This window comes from Rhinolophus sinicus, chromosome 1 (genome assembly GCF_057876585.1).
Source record: "Rhinolophus sinicus isolate RSI-liver-muscle chromosome 1, RSI-T2T, whole genome shotgun sequence".
Classification (NCBI taxonomy): Eukaryota; Metazoa; Chordata; class Mammalia; order Chiroptera; family Rhinolophidae; genus Rhinolophus; species Rhinolophus sinicus.
This window is the reverse complement of record NC_142501.1, coordinates 27287983-27307023: the sequence shown is the minus strand read 5'-3', so window position 1 is coordinate 27307023 and position 19041 is coordinate 27287983. Positions and strand designations below refer to the sequence as shown.

Below are 19041 nucleotides of genomic sequence, written 5' to 3'. Positions count from 1 at the left end.
GTGTATATATATATATTATGTATATTATATATGTCATATAATATATACAATACATGTATATATTATACATCTTTTCTCTATTTAATTGCCATTGTATCTTTTTCAAAAATGAGTTAACTATATTGAAATGGATCTACTTTTGGAGACTCCATTTATTTATGTGTCTAGTTGTTCACCAATACCTTGCTGTCCTGATTACTTTAGCTTTATAATAAGTCTTAAAATCAGGTAGTGTGAGTCCTCCAACTATGTTCTTCCTCAGCCTTATGTTGACTGGTCTAGATCCCTTGACATGCTATATTTTTAGAACAGAGAGCAGAAAGCAAAGAACTTGAGAGTGTGTACTTAGCCAAATGTATTGATAAGTCTACTCTGAAGGGGAGAAGAACAATGGGATAGTAGCTAGAGAAATATGTATGGTCAGGGGAGATGATATTTTTTGTTTATATGGTGGGTCCTAGAGCATTTTGACGGTAATGGAAATGAATCCGTGAAAAGGGGAAAATTGATACTGCAAGAGAGTGGGAGATTAATTGCAGAAATAGTTTTTGCATAGGAGATGGATTCCAGAGTATAAGTGGTTGGGTATTATTTCTACTGTGACAGTAGAAAAAACACATGTAGATAAAGAACTTAAATATCCTTGGTACATAGAATATGAATTATTTTATGTTTTGAATTCTAGGAACATTTGGTTCACTCTGCTAAGAGTTGTGCGCAGGTGACTAAATAGTTTTTCTACATCAAAGAAAATTAACTGTGGAAAGTACCACAGTCTCTTCCTTTGCTGGCACCTTATTTCCTTCAGCACTGGTTATGGCATTTTTTTATCATATTTTGAAGACTATGGTCAACCAAAAACTTTATCATGTATGACCTGTGGTTTCCTCATTTGTTTCAAATTCAGCACGAAAAAAAAATAATTTAGACCAGCATACATAAAAGTAAATATGAAGCAGCAAATTGACAGCTTGGGAGACAAGTATATTATCAGAATTATTGCTATGAAAAAGATGTTTGGAATTAAAAAAGGAGTTCCTTCAACAGCATGTATACATGAAGAGATTATTCTCCAAGGGGCTGGAAGGGAGTAGAGGGGGATAGAAGATAGAATATGGCAAATTAGTGAGGAAAAAAAATAGTGGCCTAAAAAGAAAGGAAATGATAACAATATTATTGCAATAGAATTTACAATAATGAAAAGATCAGAGTAAAAAGCTAAGGGTGATCTCAAGATTATTCAGTAATGTATGAAATTTTTTATCCTTGCACTTACCTTATGGATATGGGAGTTAACCTGTGTAACTATTAAGGATAGTTTCGTTTTCATCTGGATTTACATGGATTTACATCACCTAACAGAATGCTGACAAATGTAGCGTTAAGAAAATATATGTGTAAAATAAACAAATACACAATGGGGTTGATAAACTCAGATGATGCAAAGTGTAGTTTGATTACATAAATACACTTATAATTGGAGCCAGGAAATGAAAAAGATGAGATAGATATTCACCTAATTAGAAATAATAAAAAATAAATGTTTTTATGATTGATATCATTTATTTAAATAATAAATACTTTATAAATTGCGCTGAGTATTTATAATATTAAAGGGATACATGTTACTTCATTTAAAATTCAAACCACTCTATGAGGGTTATCATCCTCATTTTATAGAGGAAACGGATTGGCAGAAAGAACATGTTACTTAATGTAGCATTGGAACTAGAATTCGGATCTACGCAGTCTGATGCAGAGACTGAACTCTTAAAATATGTGGCTATATAACTTCTCAATTTTTTTCTCAAAGATATCCATTCTATACCACCCAATAGTCTTTAGTTAATTGCACTTTAATCCATGAGAAATTTTACCAAGTATTGTGTGAATAATCATCTTTTTAAACACCTACTCTGAATTTGGTTCAACCAAGAAAAATATCCTCCTAATTACATATTACTGAGGAAACACTATTTTGAGAGGTAAACTAATCAAAATAATAAAATAAATTAATATCAATATAAAGCTATTAACCAATGCTTTTTGAGGTCATTGCAGTGTGGGAAAGATATGTCTCTATTTGTGATGAAGAACTAACTGCAGAGAGGAAGAGAAAACAAATGCAGGAGAGACTAATGTGCTGCGCTTGAGAATAAAAAAGTGACTTATAAAGTGTAAGAATGTATAACCTAAGTAGTTAGAGAAACTTTTTAGTTCTGGAGGAGAAATCAAAAGGTGTGACTAATGGTTTATGTAGAAGAAGTAATAGAATAGGAGCCCAGATCAATTAAAGATGTGCTGAGCCCACGTAAATTTATCAAGAGACTCTCTGAATTTGTATTAGATATCAGAATATGCAGAGAAGGTAAAGATCCAATTGTTCCTCTTTATGACTGTTTATCTATAATTTGAGACCTGAAAAATTCACCATACTACTGTTTCAACATTGAAATAATGTTCCATTCATTTATTTATTTTACTTCACTTCTTAAAATTTTATTCAGATGATGGGAGAGTTTGATACCTGTTTATATATTAAAATTGGTTTCATGCCCTATAAATAAGTTAGTTGGAATAAATGTCTTTCCTCTCATAAACTTATTAAAAATATCTGTTACCTGTTTTTCTTCGATGAATACAAATTCACATCACACAGATAGAACGACTGTTTTTAATTATTGGTCTATAGTGAGGAAATATATAGGATAAGACAGAAATATATGCACTTTTTTTACTTTACTGAACATGTTTATTCAAATTTAGACACATAACAGCAATGTCTTATAGTTTTAAGAAAAAAAAATCTATGGGTCTGTAAGTCTCAGGTCAGAAATGAACAACAGACTTACTAATTTATATATTTTTTTCTTAGTAAACAAGCACAGATAACCTCAGTTGTGTTCTTTGGTCATTACTACATAGCCTGAATGATTTTATGAAAGATAATTATGTGGTCATTTTTGAAACAATACTAATTCTGAATGAAAGAATCAATTATTGCAGTATTAAAGAAAGGAAAATCTCGTCAGAGATTAGGTACAATTTCTGTGAAAAGGAAAGATAACATCTCCTGTAACTTGATTTTATCTCTACCTGATCATCAGAGAAAAGCAGAGTTTAATCAGAAACTACACAGGATTTGGTCACTGCAATTAACCATACATTGTAAAAATTTCTTTTATTTGTTTGTTGTGTGTGTGTGTGTGTGTGTGTGTGTGTGTGTGTGCTGATGAAAAAAATAATGCAATTGAAAATAAACCATAAACTAATAGAACTAAAACGTTTTTGGGGTTTTGCCTCATAAACATACGTGCTAGAGCTAAAGAGGGAAAATAATAAAACTTTAAGATTTTCACATAGGAAAACACAGTTTTTATCCATTCAAATAAATACTTACAATATTTAATCAGTATCTACTACGTGCCAGGTATTATCTTGGGAATTGAGGCTATAAAGATAAAAAAAAACTGAGCTCTTGTTTTAAAGGAATTCACATAGTAAATTGACAGAGAGAGAGGCTGAAAATAAACACCTCTCCAACTGAGAGTGATCTAGTGGTGGCATGAATTAAACATGATTGGAATATGTGAAAGGGTTCCTAAATCTGCTGCAGGGAAGCAGGAAGGGATTCCAGAGGAAATACTGTGGCAGAAACAAATAGTTGAAGGAATTTGCCAAATTAAAAAAAGAAAAAGAAAAAGTAGGTAGATCATTTTCAATGTAAATGACATTAAAAATATAAAATTCATAAGAATAAATCAGAAAACAAAAATACACATGCAAGAAGAGGGAAAATAATAAAAGTTTAATGAGAGGCAGTAAAAATACCTGCTGAGGTAGGCAAAATAATCCCCTCCCTGCAATGATGTCCATACCCTAATCCCTGGAACATGTGAATATGTTATCTTCTGTGGTAAAAGTGATTTTGCAGATATAATTGAGGTTAAGAGATTATCAGAGATCATCTGGATGGACCTAATCTAATAACTTGAGTCCTTGAAAGTGAGTGACGATGAGAGAAAAGATAGAATGTGAAAAGGAGCCAAAGAACTCAGCCCACCCTTTTCTGGCATTGATGATTGAGGAAGGGACCAGTAAGCCAAGAAAGGCAGCAGCTTCTAAAAGCTGGGAATGGCCGTCAACTCATAGATAGTAAGAAAACAGAGACCTGGTCACTTAAATGGCAGCATAGGAGACCCTAGCCTCAGTCCTCCCGCAAAAATCAACAATCAGACAGCTATCACGTAACAAAAACAGCTCTGGGACAGATCTGGCATTCACTTAAGAAACTTCAGTAACACGGTGGGGGAAAAATGAGAGAATGACTGCATTAAAAAAGGGAAAAAGAACACCTTCCTTTGATTGCATCATCCTGTTCCCTCAGGATGACGTTATTAGCACCAAGAGGGAACCCCCTGCGAGAAAGAGTTCCCCTCGCTGGGAAACAAAGAGTGTAGTGAGCGTCCTTTGGTTTCACCCTGTCAGAAACCAGCAAAGCTGAGCATTATAAAGTTGGCTAGGACAAGGAAGAACAGCAGCAGCTACTAGTATCAACCACACGGCAGAAGTGACTGCAATTCCCAGTGACCTGCTCTGCAGAGAACTCCAGCAGCCTTTGCCACTGAAACAAACAAGGGCCAGCTCAACCACCACAAACCCACTGATTTGCATCCCACAGATTTTCAGGTTGACACACCCTAGCCTCCTGAGTCCTCCCCGGCTTCCTCTTCCCCTCTCTGACCTTGCTGGAGCTGAGGACCAGCACAGGCAGCCAGCCAGGCCTCTGTGGCTGCATGACTGCAAAGCCAGCCTAGATCCCCATGAATGTCTCCCACCAATGTGTGCACTCAGAGCTAACCCTTCCGGCTGTGCACCTGAGCACCACCTGCTTGACTCCCATCACTGGCTCCCATCACTGGCTTCCATCGATGTGTGCGCACTCATGGACAATCCTGTCGCCATGGAAGTGCACACGGACAACAAAGGCCCTCACACCTGCTTGTGGACACCAAAGGAGCAACTCTGGCTCCTATTGCTGACCTGCACCACAGGACTCCCCTGTAGCTAACCCTCCAGCTGTGTGTTTGCATGCCCCAGCCTGAATTTCAACACCAGCCTCCACTGCTGTGCTCCCAGCTAAGACCCAGCAGTGCTTGCCAACAGCCAGGGCTCCCACTACTGCCAGTGTACCTGCATCTGGGCCCCACTCTTGCTGCTGGCCCTGGCCCCCACTACTATGTACATGTCTGCAACTGGCCCCTGCCACTGCACAGGGGCCTGCAGATGGCCCCAGCAGCCAAGTGTGTGCACACCACTGTCTATAGCCACAATCTCTGCTTGCCATGGTTCCTAGCTGCTGGATGCCACTGAAAACCCCAACAGCTTTTGCAGCCACTGAGGACCTTTACAGCACTCACCAAGGACTATGCAGTTGTCAGCGCTGTGTACCTCAGGAGCCTGAGGTGTTCTACCAAACAGTTAAAGAAGAATCAATGCTAACTCTTCTCAAACTATTCCAAAAAATTGAAGAGGAAGGAATACTCCCAAACTCATTTTGTGAGGCCATCTTTACTCCGATATCAAAGCCATATAAGGACACTACAAGAAAAGAAAACTACAGGCCAGTATCCCTGGTGAATACAGATGTAAAATCAAAAAATACATTTGTAACACTTACAATAGACAGTGGACTAGTATCCAAATGTATTTTAAAAAAATAAATAAACAAAATATAGGATATAGACTACACACAAGCAAAATTGGGCAAGATACTTGAAAAGGATTTCACAAGAAGAGTATATCTAGATAACTAGTACCAATATAAAAAGGTGATCATTCTCAGTCACACTTAGAAAAAACAATGTGAACTTTAACCATCAAGAAATATAAGGGGAGTGGGGGGTGGGGGGTGGGAGATGAGGGTAAGGGGGATCGAATATATGGTGATGGAAGGAGAACTGACTCTGGGTGATGAACACACAATGGGATTTATGGATGATGTAGTGCGGAGTTGTACACCTGAAATCTGTGTAGTTTTGCTGACAATTGTCACCCCAATAAATTTAATAAAATAAAATTTAAAAAAAAAGAAATATAATTATATAGCTTTTAGATTGGCAAAAATTAGCACATTCTGACCTTACCAAATATCGAAGAAATTGTGGAGTAACAGCAACAATGATCCATCATGAGTGGAAACGTACAACCATTTTGAAAAACAGTTTGGTATTAACTGATAAAGTAGAAGATAAGCGTTCCCAAGGAACAACAAACTCTACCTTCGGTCTTTTTCCTAGAGAAACTAGTGAAAGACTTGTAATTACATTCACCAGGAGACAGGTAAATGGTACTCATTGTACCTGTTTTCATTAAAACCCCAATCAACAGGAAATATTTCAAGTGTTCATCCAATGAAAATTAATTTAATTACTATTGTAGTAATTAAAATTAATGATCTACATAGCTACATGTGACAACAAAATTGAACCTCGCAAATAATACTGTGTTAGAGAAGAATGTCACTATTTATACATATATTCTGAATTTTATTATAATTTTCCTGGCTTTTGTTTTTCTTGTGCATTTTATATTTTGACCACATATTATTCAAAAAGTTGTTTTTTACTTTATTTCTTTAACTATACATTCATTCAGAAGAGGGGTAAATGTGGGGGGAGGCACAGTTGATTGAAAGCCACAGAGTAGAAAAATAAAGTATGTACCTAATCATGTGAAATTATTTTAGCAATTTCCAAATCTGATTTTATTTTTTTCTTAACTAAAGCAACTTAATAGGTACTAGGGGTCCTCAAAGTACAAGAATAATTGGTACCAGAAAAAGGCCACTTATATAAACTGACTTAAGGAAGGACTCCATTTCATAATAAATGGTGGGGTGCGGGGGGGGGGCAGTTAAGTAGATTTCCTCTTGAAAAATAAAGCAAAATATTTTTGAAAATAAATGTAATCATATACTTAAAAAATTTAAGCTACAATTGTGTGTTTTGAAGTTAGTTCTTAGGATGAGAAAAGAATCAAGTTTGAGATTTTTGGAGAGCCACTACTTTTCAAAAAAATTTTATAATAGCACGAAAGCACAACTGTACTTCATTTGATTTTTGTAACATGATAATATAACGTCACATTTTTTTTAAAGAATACTTCCCAGATTTCAGTTTTACCAAGAGTGTCTCTTAATACTTTGTTCTTCAATTCATTCTCCTTTGATGCGTCTATCAGTCTCCTTAGTATTTCTATTGGTTTTCTACATTTAAATCATTAACTTGTGCAACTGTGATATTCTCCCATTTGTCAGTGACTATTTTGCTTTTGATTTAAACAAATCTCTATTAGTTTCATGGCTATCATAAAATCCTAAGTATTTTTAGAGCAATTTTGATTTGCATAGTACATTATATTTGTGCTATATTACCAAGTTTTAGCATCTGACAGCTGGTGAAAGACAGTTTACAATGTCCTTGATGTCATGACAGAGATAGAGGCTAATTAATGCCAAGTGGAAAGGGAAGATGAGTGGGAACCAATTTTGTGTCAGTTCATCAGTGAATAAGTTTTCGTCCATTGCTTTTAACATTTATTGTTTTCTCACACAATCTAGTAACTGCAGTAATTCTGTGAATGAAAATTTGGAGAATGAGGACTTCCTGTGTGATACGTTTAAGTTAAAGATGCTTTAACACAATTCTGAAGTGATTCTCACAGCTCTCATGGGATGTGGTCAAAACAGACATCATTATTTCCACTCAATACTCGACCTAAAAATGTTACATGGTTTGTTCAAAGTAACGGAATTATTGAATTATATAGCTAAGACTTGTACCCAAATCTGTTCCTGTACCAAAGTCCTGTTTAATGTATGGTATTATGCTGCCTCCCAGTGGTGCCAACTTATATTCACAGACATCTGTAAATAAACAGTTATATTTTTTCTCTTTCTTGTGGATTTGGGAAGATTGAAGATCTATTTACTTATCCATAATGAAAGTAATTTTTCTGCATACGGGGGTGCTCTTTTTCAACATTCACATCTTTCTGAATTTGTATAATTTTACGCTTTGAACATGCGGGAGGAGTTAATTATATGAAAAGTTAACATGTATAGTATTTATTTTATCCCAGGCTTTGTACTATGTACCCTAAAAGGCATGGAACTATTATTACTATTCCTACTTTAGTAGTAAAATAAATGAATCTCATAAAGTCTGCATAACTTGCTAATATCACACAGCTGATAGTGGCCGAGCCAAGGCTCACACTTGCCTGTTCCTCTCCAAAGCCATCCTTGCAACCATCAGTTACACTTCCTGCTATAGTTTTTCCTAATGAGAATTTTTGTTGAGGCTCTGTTCTTTCACTATCTGTCTCCCACTTATCCCATACAGTATCTTCTGACTGACCACAAGCACAGATCTTTTGACGTAAATCCTTTCATAATAATACCTTGCTTGGTGATAATTTGTGTGAGCATAACAAATAAACAAATATTTGATTAATGCTTATGATCTATAAATGTATCACTTTTTTACAAGAAGTAACCAAGAGTTTATTCTGAAATATTTGTTGATTTTGTCACTCCACTCATGACAAAGAAACTGATGGTGAAAAACTCTTCTCTACATTCTTTAATGCCCAAATCCCAAACATATCTAGAGCTGCTGTCTAATATAGTAGCTATTAACCACATGTGACTATTTAAATTTTAATTAATTATAATTACACAACGTTTTTTTTAAAATTTAGCCACTCTTCAAGTGCTCAATAGCCACGTGTGGTTAATGGCTACAATTTTGGGTGCACTGATAACAAAACATTTCCATCATTGCAGAAAGTTGATTCAACAGTGCTGGTCTAGAATAAAGGTAACAGGTTTCTTCCAGATGTCGAATAAAAAGAACTCCAGTTAATTTGTTTTCAAACAATGAACAATTTATAACTCAATACTTTTTAAGACAATTATAAACAGTAGCCCTCTTCAGTGTATGTGTTTGTAAGAAGTGTAGAGGTTACAATCGAAGTGAAACAAGACTGGCTATGATGACAATGTTTAAAGAGAACCTGAAAATAGGGGAGCAGTGCTACAAGAGTGAGATCATGTAGAGACCTTTAAAACAAACAGCAGCACATGTCTAAAAATGGCAGAGACTTCTGGTAAAGGATTATTTTTTTTCCAACCTCTTGTTAAAATACCCCGTGATACATATGACTTGAGGAAAGACCAGAATGGTACCATAAATTAAATTTTAGAATGAATATGTCAGAATATCTACAACTACGGCAACCAATGGGATAGAATTAAACAAGTTCTTTAATGGCCAGTAGGAGTTTTCACACCTGAGCCATGACAGAGAACAAAGAAGGGATTTGAAGGAAAAAAAAAGTAGGCTTTGAGCATTTCTAATGACAGTCTTTAAAATAGACATGGAGAACTGAGGGCGAAACTGCACACATGAGAAAAGCTACGCTAATGTAAGAAATGACATCAGGAAAAGTACAGGAGGCCAGGGCAGGGCCCCTGCTTGAGATGAAGAGTCTATTGACCTTCGCACATTGACTACACCACAACTCTATAGAGGGCATAACTAGGTCACAGAATTCTCACTATTGAGGATGGAAGGTAGCCCATATGTCCATTGAGAGAGAGCTGGAAGACAGAGGTCAGCAAAAGACCCTTTGCATCACTGCTGGTTTGGAGCATCAGCATTGTCTAGAGTCCTGCCAAGAGCAGTAACACAGGAGGCTCAGGCCTGTGTGCCCTGCATGCCTCCTCTTCTAAACCAAAAGCACACTTCATGGTCTTCCACTGGCTTCGAGAAGCCACTTGGCTTACCCATGGAGAAAAATAGCAGCATTTGGTGTAACTGTCAAGTACTAGAAATTATAGTATCATTGTATGACCAAACTGTTGGCCAGTTTGATATTAGATATGTGTACGCTGAAAGTTGCCAACTCTTTAACCAAAACATCCAAAAACTGAGGGCAATCCTTTCAGATTTAATGGTATCTCATTTGATAGTAACATACATATCTCCATTCAAGGATGAGGAAACAGAAAAATACGTATTTTATGAATACATCTTTTGTGCAGAAGAGAAACATTATTATATGAAGAAACAGAAGAAATGTATTGCCTGAAAAATGTTTACTTCAGTTAACTCTCCAAATTTGAAAATATATTAAATAACAAGTGTTCAGGATATGTGAGATAAAGAGAATAAACAACAAAATTTCAAAGATAATTCTGAAAGGAGTTAACAGAGTAGATTCGGTATTCTCATCAGATATTACACGTTTCAAAGCTTAAACATTTTTTTGTGTGAATTTGACATAAGAAACATATAAATGAAACAATATAGGTAATCTATAAATATATATCTCATGCAAAAGTATTAAATCTGTTTTAAAGATGGCAAAATAAATCAATAGAGAATAAACATATTACTCAATAAATGTGTTGAGCCAAATGGGTGACAATTTTGCAAAAAGAAAAGTTTTATTTTATACTATAAATTCTAGATGAATAAATTCTAGATGAATGAAATATGTATGTGTTTATGAATCTAAATGGAATTTTCTATGATTACCAATGCAGTGTCCTTACAAGCTAAAAAAAAAAAAATTGAAAATTGTTTAATGAGAAAAACATTTATTTAACCTCAATATATTTAACGCTAGAAATGAAAAAAAACTAAATTTTAAAATAAAATAATAAATATTGAAATATTTCAGTGACTACTGCAAATAATACATTATTTATATGAACAACTTATATAGGATATGATGGGACTCTGGCTGTGACATCAGCTATACATTGTTTGCTAAGATTCATTTTGGCCAATCTGGATGCCCAAACAATTGTTCTTTTTGTTTATCACTGCTTCATGACATCCCTCCCAAAGATTTATACTTGGTTGAAGAGGAAGTTTTTCTGAGTTAGAAAAAGCCCTTCTTTAATCTTAATGCTCTGTCCTTCCACATTAGCATTCCCCTTCTGTTCCACAGAACAAGATTTCTAAGTAACAGACACAAAAAAGAAAAAGAAATCAATATCCCAATAGATTTGTGGTAAAGGACATCAGGAAATTATTAGTAAAACAGGAAATATAAATAATGATTCAATATATTTATGTGGAATGTTATTCAATCTAAATAATAGATTAATAATGAAATCAATAAGCTAGCAAATTAGGCTTTGTTTCTCTTAACAGTTCTAGCTTTAATGTACATATATTCTAGAAACCATGACTTTAATTCTAATAAAATGATAAATTAAATTACTACGCAGTTTCAGATGCTACTATTCCAAATTTTATATAAAACTTTTTTCTCTTTATCCTTCATAATGACTAGGTTTGTGATATTTGCCAGAAATCTTGGCTGACATCCATTGTGAAATTATGTAATAATTTTATCATTTTACTATAGTTAAAATCAGGATTTCTGGAACTACCAATAGTCTTCAATTTTTTGTGTGTGAACAATTTATTTTATTAGTTTCAGGTGTACAAAGCAATGCAATAGTTAAACATTTGAACCCCTCATAAAGTGATAACCCACCCCCCAGGCTACTACTCCTCTGATATCTCATATAGCTGTTACAATTCCATTAACTATACTTCCTATGTTGTACTCCACATCCCGTGACTGTATATACCTATATATTTAGTTATAGTTGACATTCAATATTATTCTACTTCAGGTGTATAGTGCATAGACTCTACAGAGTCTATGACGTGATCACCCTGATAAGTCCAGTGCCCATCTGGCACCTGACATGATCTTTACAACATTGTTGATTATACTCCCCATACTGTATTAACTATCAATTTATATTTCTTAATGCCTTCATCATTTTCACCCTGACCCCAACCCCATTCCCATCTATCACCCTGATAGATCTAAAACCTATCTGCCACCATCCCTAGTTATTAAAATATTGTTGACTGTATACTTATGAAAGGAATTAAAATATTGTTGACTGTATTGTTGACTGTATTTCTATATAACCTACATCCCCATGGTTACTGTATAGCACCCAATTTGTTCTTCTTAACTCCTTTCCCTTTCACCCATCCTTAACCCTCCACCCATATTAAGGAAGTTCTTCAAAGAATCTTTGTAATACTGGCTTGGTGGTGATGAACTCCGTTAGCTTTTTCTTGTCTGGGAAGCTCCTTATCTGTCCTTCAATTCTAAATGATAGCCTTGCTGGGTAGAGCAATCTTGGTTGTATGTCATTGCTTTTCATCACTTGGAATATTTCCTGTCACTCCCTTCTTTCCTGCGAAGTTTCTATTGAGAAATCAGCTGACAGTCTTATGGGGGCTCCCTTGTAGTTAACTAACTGCTTTTCTTTTGCTGCTTTTAAGATTATCTCTTTGTATTTAAACTTGGCATTTTAATTATGATATGTCTTGGTGTGGGCCTCTTTAGGTTTATCTTGTTTGGAACTCTCTGTGCTTCCTGGGCTTGTATGTCCATTTCCTTCACCAGGTTAGGGAAGTTTTCTGTCATTATTTCTTCAAATAGGTTTTCAATTCCTTGCTCTCTCTCTTCTCCTTCTGGTACCCCTATAATGTGAATGTTGGTATGCTTGATATTGTCCTGGAGGCCCCTTAAACTCTCCTCAATTTTTTGGATTCTTTTTTCTTTTTGCTGTTCTGGTTGGGTGTTTTCTGCTACCTTATTTTCTACATTGTTGGTTGGATCCTTTGCTTCATCGAATCTTCTGTTTATTCCCTGTAATATATTTTTCATTCCATTATTGTATCCTTTATTTCTGACTAGTTCTTTTTCATGGTTTCCATGTCCATTTTTATGAGATCATTCAGTATTCTTATAATCAGTGTTTGGAACTCTCCATCTGATAGATTGCTTATCTCTGTTTTGCTAGTTCTTTTCCTGGGGCTCTGTTCTGTTCTTTCATTTGGGACATGTTTCTTTGTTTCCCCATTTTGCCTTCCTCCCTGTGTTTGTTTCTATGTATTAGATAGGGGTGCTATGTCTTTCGGTCTTACTAGAGTAGTCTTATGTAGTAGGCATGCTGTGGGGTTCAGTGATGCAGTCTTTCTGGTCACCTGAGTCATATACTCCAGGTGCGTCCCTTGTGTGGTTTGTGTGTGCCCTCCTCTTGTAGTTCAGTCTTGGTTGATAATTGCACATCAATGTGAGGGACTGACCCTTGGTCTCACTGGTTGTGAGGACTGGCCTTGACTACAGTGGAAGGGTTGTTGTGCAGGGGCTGATCCTACAGAGCAGGATCAGCCTCAGCAGGACCCTGGTGCCTACCCAATCTGCCCCTTGGATGTGTCGTACTTGGAGACAGCTAGGTGATGCTCCAGCTCATTTTGAAGCTGGCCACTTGTGGGTGCCTGCTGCAGGACCACCTTGGAGGGGATCTGCTGTAGGTCGGCTCAGCCACAGCCTGTGCCTGACTCAGGGCCACCCAGCAGGACCCAGGAAGAGATTCGCAGATGTCTGCCACCTGTGCTGTGTTTGGAAGTGCCTCTAAGAGGCCAAGCCATGATCCAAGGCCGGCTGCCACTAGTGCTGGTTTAAGGCTGCTCAGCCAGAGGCACGTGACATGCTCAAGCGAGATGCTGCTTGTCTGGCTTCCATGAACCTTAGAGAGACTCTAGGAAAGTGCGACTTGAGCCAAGGCAAGCAGCCACGGAAAGCAGCCTGGGTGTGCCCGAAAGTTGGGCAGGGCCAGGTCTCAAATCACTAGGGTGGGGCAAACAAATGGTGGAGACAGAAATGGCGGCCACCTGTGTTTGTGCGTCAGGAAGTAGGAGGGCTTAACAAAGGAACAATGGTCTCCACCAGTTCCTCCGTCCATGAGAAAGCTCCCTCTCCAGCCCCCATCCCAAGCCAGACAACTCAGTTCTCTACCATATGTCCCTGCCTCCTTTCCAGCTGCTGCCCCAGCGCTGGAGCTCAGAGTGAGTGATTCCATTGGTGGGTAAATCTGCATGCAGTCCCTTTAAGAGGAGCGCCTGTGAGTGCAGCCGCACTGTCTCACTCAGTTACAATCTCTGCTGTTTTTCACAACCAAAATTATGGGGACTCCTCTCCCCAGCACTGGAACCCTGGGCTTGGGTGGGGCTGGTATCTCTCACTCCTTTATGGGGTGAATGGGGACCCCCACAGCCGAAATAGCCCTCCTGAGCTTTAATGGTCACATACAGGTGTACGATCAGCCCATTCCGCATCTCTGCACTTCCTACCAGTATAGAGGTGGTTTCTTTCTCAAGTCCTTAGTTGAAAGGCTTCAGTTCAGCTTGATTTTAGGTTATTCTCAACAATGGTTGTTTTGTAGATTGGTTGTAATTTTTTTTTGAGGTTGTGAGAGAAGGTAAACACAGTGTTTACCTACTGTGCTATCTTGGTTGTCTCTCTAAAATGTTCCAGTCTTCAATTTTTTTTTTCCAAATGAACATAAACTAACACTTATTCCATTCTACATATCAACTGTGAAATAACTGTCACAATGTAGCACCATTTTCATAGGAAGTTCTTTAAGTCTTCTGGCACATAGAATCATAGAATATGTAATATTTGTGAAACAATAATGGCATAATTGTATACATAAAATATTTACTTGAAATTCTTGTGCAATTTAAGTTCTAAAGATATAAAAACCCAAGTGTCACATGTTAACAAAATATTAAAATAATATGAGCATCCCATTAGCTTGACACTGATTTTGTAATTATACAAAAAATATAAGATGTCTTACATCCTAAGTGATTTACATTGAAAATCAGGGTTAAACTAAACACATTTTGACTCACTAGTTTTCTTGATCCTTCTTTTAGCATAACGCATGTACCTCACAAACATTTAACATATAAACATTTCTGATTACAGCGTAGCAGTGAGGTAGTAAATATCAGATATATGTTCACTTAGTTATTAACATACCATACAAATATAAGCCAAATTTGTCCTTTTGTCAAAGTCACCATGTAGAGTATGCAACTTAATCAAAAAACTCAGCCAGGGAAGCCAACAATGTCTGCATCAGTTATTTCTGGGCAATCAGATAGAAGTCTCATCTGTCAGTGTGGTGGCAAGGCACTGTTCATGACTGGGGAACCCAGGGCCAGAGCAGGCATCTGGGTTGGGTAGCTTTTCAGCAGTTTGCTTCTGAGTGCTGTTTGTATCAACAGCTTCAACTGACTGCAGAGCATTCCTGGCTTTTCTCCAGGCTTTGATATGGGAAATATTTCAGAGGATGGAGATGGTGCTTTTTTCTTTGTTCTTCTCAAAGATGCATTTTCTAAGGATGGGGAGTAGCTTTCAGGAGCTCCTCGTTCCATTCTCACTATACCTGCTTCAGAGAGACCTAATTTGTTTCATCAATACTCAGAATTCACTACACAAAAATCTGGTCTCCTTTGGGTGTGGCCAAGTTCCTGTGGGGCAACCGGAGACTCCAGCATTGGAGGCAATGGATCTCATGTCTTTTCAGGTGCATCTGATGGCAGGAGTTTCAAATACAGAGTTTGAAAATTATATTGAGCCGCATCAAAGTCAGACAAGACTTACTTATGAGAAGAATTGAAGGGGCCCTTGCAGATTGCGTCTGTGTTTTCTTCTTTGGCAAAAGCTGAAAACACCTTTATTTTCTTCCTCCTTCATATTGTTTAGGTTTTGTGATATCTGGCACGACTCTTTGTTAATATCTATTACATACCATTCTTTTCATCCCAGATCATTAAGAGGTTTGAGTAGAGAGGTTCCTGAGATTGATAATCCCTCAACAGCAGGGTGTGTTGATCAAATTCCCATTTGCTGCATATGACAGGAACATGTTATATTGTAACTATTGTCATCTGGGTTTTCTTTTTTCTTTCTTTTCTTTTTCTTTTAAACCTTTGTAAATAACTATGTCACCATGAAAAATAGAATAATAAGTTGTGAATTTGGAAAGAAAGCAGGCAGTAAAAATCAGATATCATTTTTAAATGTTTCACTTATGTTTACTAAAGAATACAGTATTAGATTGGTAACAGTTATACGTAACTTAAAAAGAAAAAGGGCTCCATTATAGATCCAGAAAAATCAAACATTAAAACAACACTTACAGTATTCCAAACAACCACAGTAAAATTGACCTCATCAGTTCATTTACTCATGCCATTAATTCTAATTCCATTTGGGTTAGCAGTCTCATGAAGTTGTCTTGTTTCTCAACTAAAAAGTGTTCTGAAAATTCTGATCAGCACCCTTGCAAGGTCTGAACATCATCCAAGCAAAGCCTCTGAAGTTTATCCCCAGCAGTTTGAGGTCCTTGGTGCCGTCCTTTTCTATGAGGTTCTGAGGTGTTCCTTCTTCATTGAAGACACAAACCCTGACTTCTAAGTAATTGCAGACCCTTCAGACAAGCTTCAGAGTAAAAGAAAACTATCTGTAGATGACAGCTACACAATTCCCCCTCCCCCATTATACGGAAGATAAAATTGAAGTACAAAGAAGTTCAGTAGCTTGCCCAGGCTCACTGAGGAAATAAGCAGAGTCAAGCATGCTCACCAGGAAGCCTGGTTCTTGCGCCTGGTTCCAGGTCTATCTGCTAGTGACGTTGGCAAGGTATCTTGCCAACTTTTTTTTTTTTTTTTTTTTTTTAAGATTTTATTGGGGAAGGGGAACAGGAATTTATTGGGGAACAGAGTGTACTTCCAGGACTTTTTTCCAAGTCAAGTTGTTGTCCTTTCAATCTTAGTTGTGGAGTGTGCCATTCAGCTTCAGGTTGTTGTCTTTTCAGTCTTAGTTGTGGAGGGCACAGCTCACCTCCAGGTCAAGTTGCCTGTTGCTAGCTGCAGGGGGTGCTGCCCACCATCCCTTGCAGGACTCGAGGAATTAAACTGGCAACCTTGTGGTTGAGAGCCCACTGGCCCTTATGGGAATCCAACGGTCGGCCTTCGGAGTTAGGAGCATGGAGCTCTAACCACCTGAGCCACCGGGCCAGCCCCAAGGTAACTTGCCTTCTGAACAAAGTCAGAGGAGTCTTCCCAGTACTACAAGCTGAGATTCCATAATCAACCCCCTGCCTCTTGAGTTTTAAGGTATGACTGTTAATGTACTTCTTTCAAGTAAGCCACCAAGGGGCCCACAGTTTGAAGCTATCTTGCCAGACATGAGTGGAGAATTTAACTCTGAGATCAATCCCTGTGAACTCTGAGGGGCTGAGACAGACCACTGATAACCATGTGGTCGTGTACTTTGTACACATGAGAAAAAGCACTGGGATGTTGGCAGTGGTGGGGGAGGGAGAGGGAGGGAGGAGATATATAAAGGTATCTCTTCTGAGCTAAAGAATTACAAAAGGTGCCCCTTCTGGACTGAGGTAGCACTACCTCAACCCACCCAGTTACAGGACTTCTGGGTTTTCTTAAATTCATCACTCCTTTCAGTTTTCCTTATTATAGGTGTAGTGTCTTTTATAATACAAAACTTACTTTTAAATAGTATTCTCCACCTCCAACATCCCAATTGGAGTATTTGGCTTAGAGATAATGAGATTCTTTACACCCGGCTGCAGATCAACTGTGTAGCTTGAAGATTTAATGATATTGTTCATATGGGAACATCAGCAAGTCCATTATAGGTTTACTGAGAGGAGAATACGTGGTAGATCTGATAATATCCCCAGTAGAGAGATCAATGTCTTTATGATATTTTCTTCTGTTTCATGATGGAAGGAGAGAATTCTACAGAACTGTCAACAAAAGAATGCATTTGATCTCAGGTGAAGGAAGTAGTGCACCAGCTTTAGGTTTGTTTTGTTTTCTCTTCTGCAATGGCAGGAGGGAAGCAGGGTGGTAGGGGGAGGAAATGCGGTAGGGGTGGGATGGGTGGGTGCGTGGGAACATCCTGTCCATCATCCTGTGGGGCTCTGCATCCACTCTCCTGCTGCTTCTCCCATTTGTCCCTCCTGGTGTCTGCACCTAAGTGGAGGAAGTGACAGCGTCTCTGTAATAGCATATCCCAGTGCCTCCTCTGCCTTGTGGGCGGGGTTCCCAAGAGCTCTCTAGGAGCTGGGAAGCCTTTACCTACCCTGAATCATTTTCCTGCCTGGAGCTCAGAACCTGGTCCCACCTCCTCACGACCACCATCCAGAATTAGGGAGAAGGTAGTTGCATGTGGTGCGGGAAATACTCTGTATTTTCATGAAATGGAGGTTACTGTTTACCTTATCAGAAACAGATTTAGTGAAGAGAGAGAGAGAGAGAGAGAGAGAGAGAGAGAGAGAGAGAGAGAGAGATCCTAATCGGTTCAAGGGATCCCTTTTCTAGGTTCTGCTTTCTGCCAACTTATTTAGGAGTTAAATCAGTTAGCTTGAGACCATTGATTGGTTTATTCTTTCCAGAGAGCCAAGCTCCTAGGGAATAGGGCATAAGACAAGTGAGTTTGAATGGACTGGCTAATGATAGAGAGAAATCATACACAGACATTGTTGAAAAGGGTGGGTCAAGTAGAGGACAGCAGAGGCAGGATTGGAGCATCAGTTTCAAAGTGAGTACTAGAAACTGGGAAGAATACTGAAGGGTCAGTGTTGAAGGGCAATCGAAAAGTATGCATTCTTCACAATTTTGCTCAAGGCACACCATACTGACAATCTTCTCATCTTATTTGCATTTTGTTAGCAGATGTCTCTGCAACTCAATACTGCTTAACAGAGAGGAAGCCTTACCAGGAAACGTGCTAATAATAGTGTCAATGAAAGATGAAACATGGCTAAAGAGCAGAACAATCTGCAAAGAAAAACATATTGTGATGGTCACAATCCAGGATCCAAATGAACTGGTAAGGACTTGAATACATGACTAAAAATGTCCATAGTCTATTTAACTAATTAGAAAAGAAATTTTCTTTGCAATTATATTTTATGTTACTCCTTTTTGTGACATAACAAAAACAAAGAACAATCCATTGCAAGAAGGATATTCTGAGTCATTCATTGAACCTTTACATGCTTGTTATATTTTTGGCTTCTGTGTGACAAAACAGACAGATCTC

General features: G+C 37.7%; 1 protein-coding gene across 1 annotated transcript in view; it reads right to left on the bottom strand.

Annotated features, from left to right (window-relative positions):
* LOC109435542 (killer cell lectin-like receptor subfamily F member 1) overlaps positions 1-18819 on the bottom strand; it is a 39077-nt gene extending 20258 nt beyond the window's left edge. Inside the window, exon 1 of the mRNA XM_088797888.1 lies at positions 16699-18819. The gene's annotated coding sequence lies outside the window, so the exon portion shown is untranslated. The remainder of the gene's footprint in view (positions 1-16698) is intronic.
* Between the last annotated feature and the right edge of the window lie 222 nt (positions 18820-19041).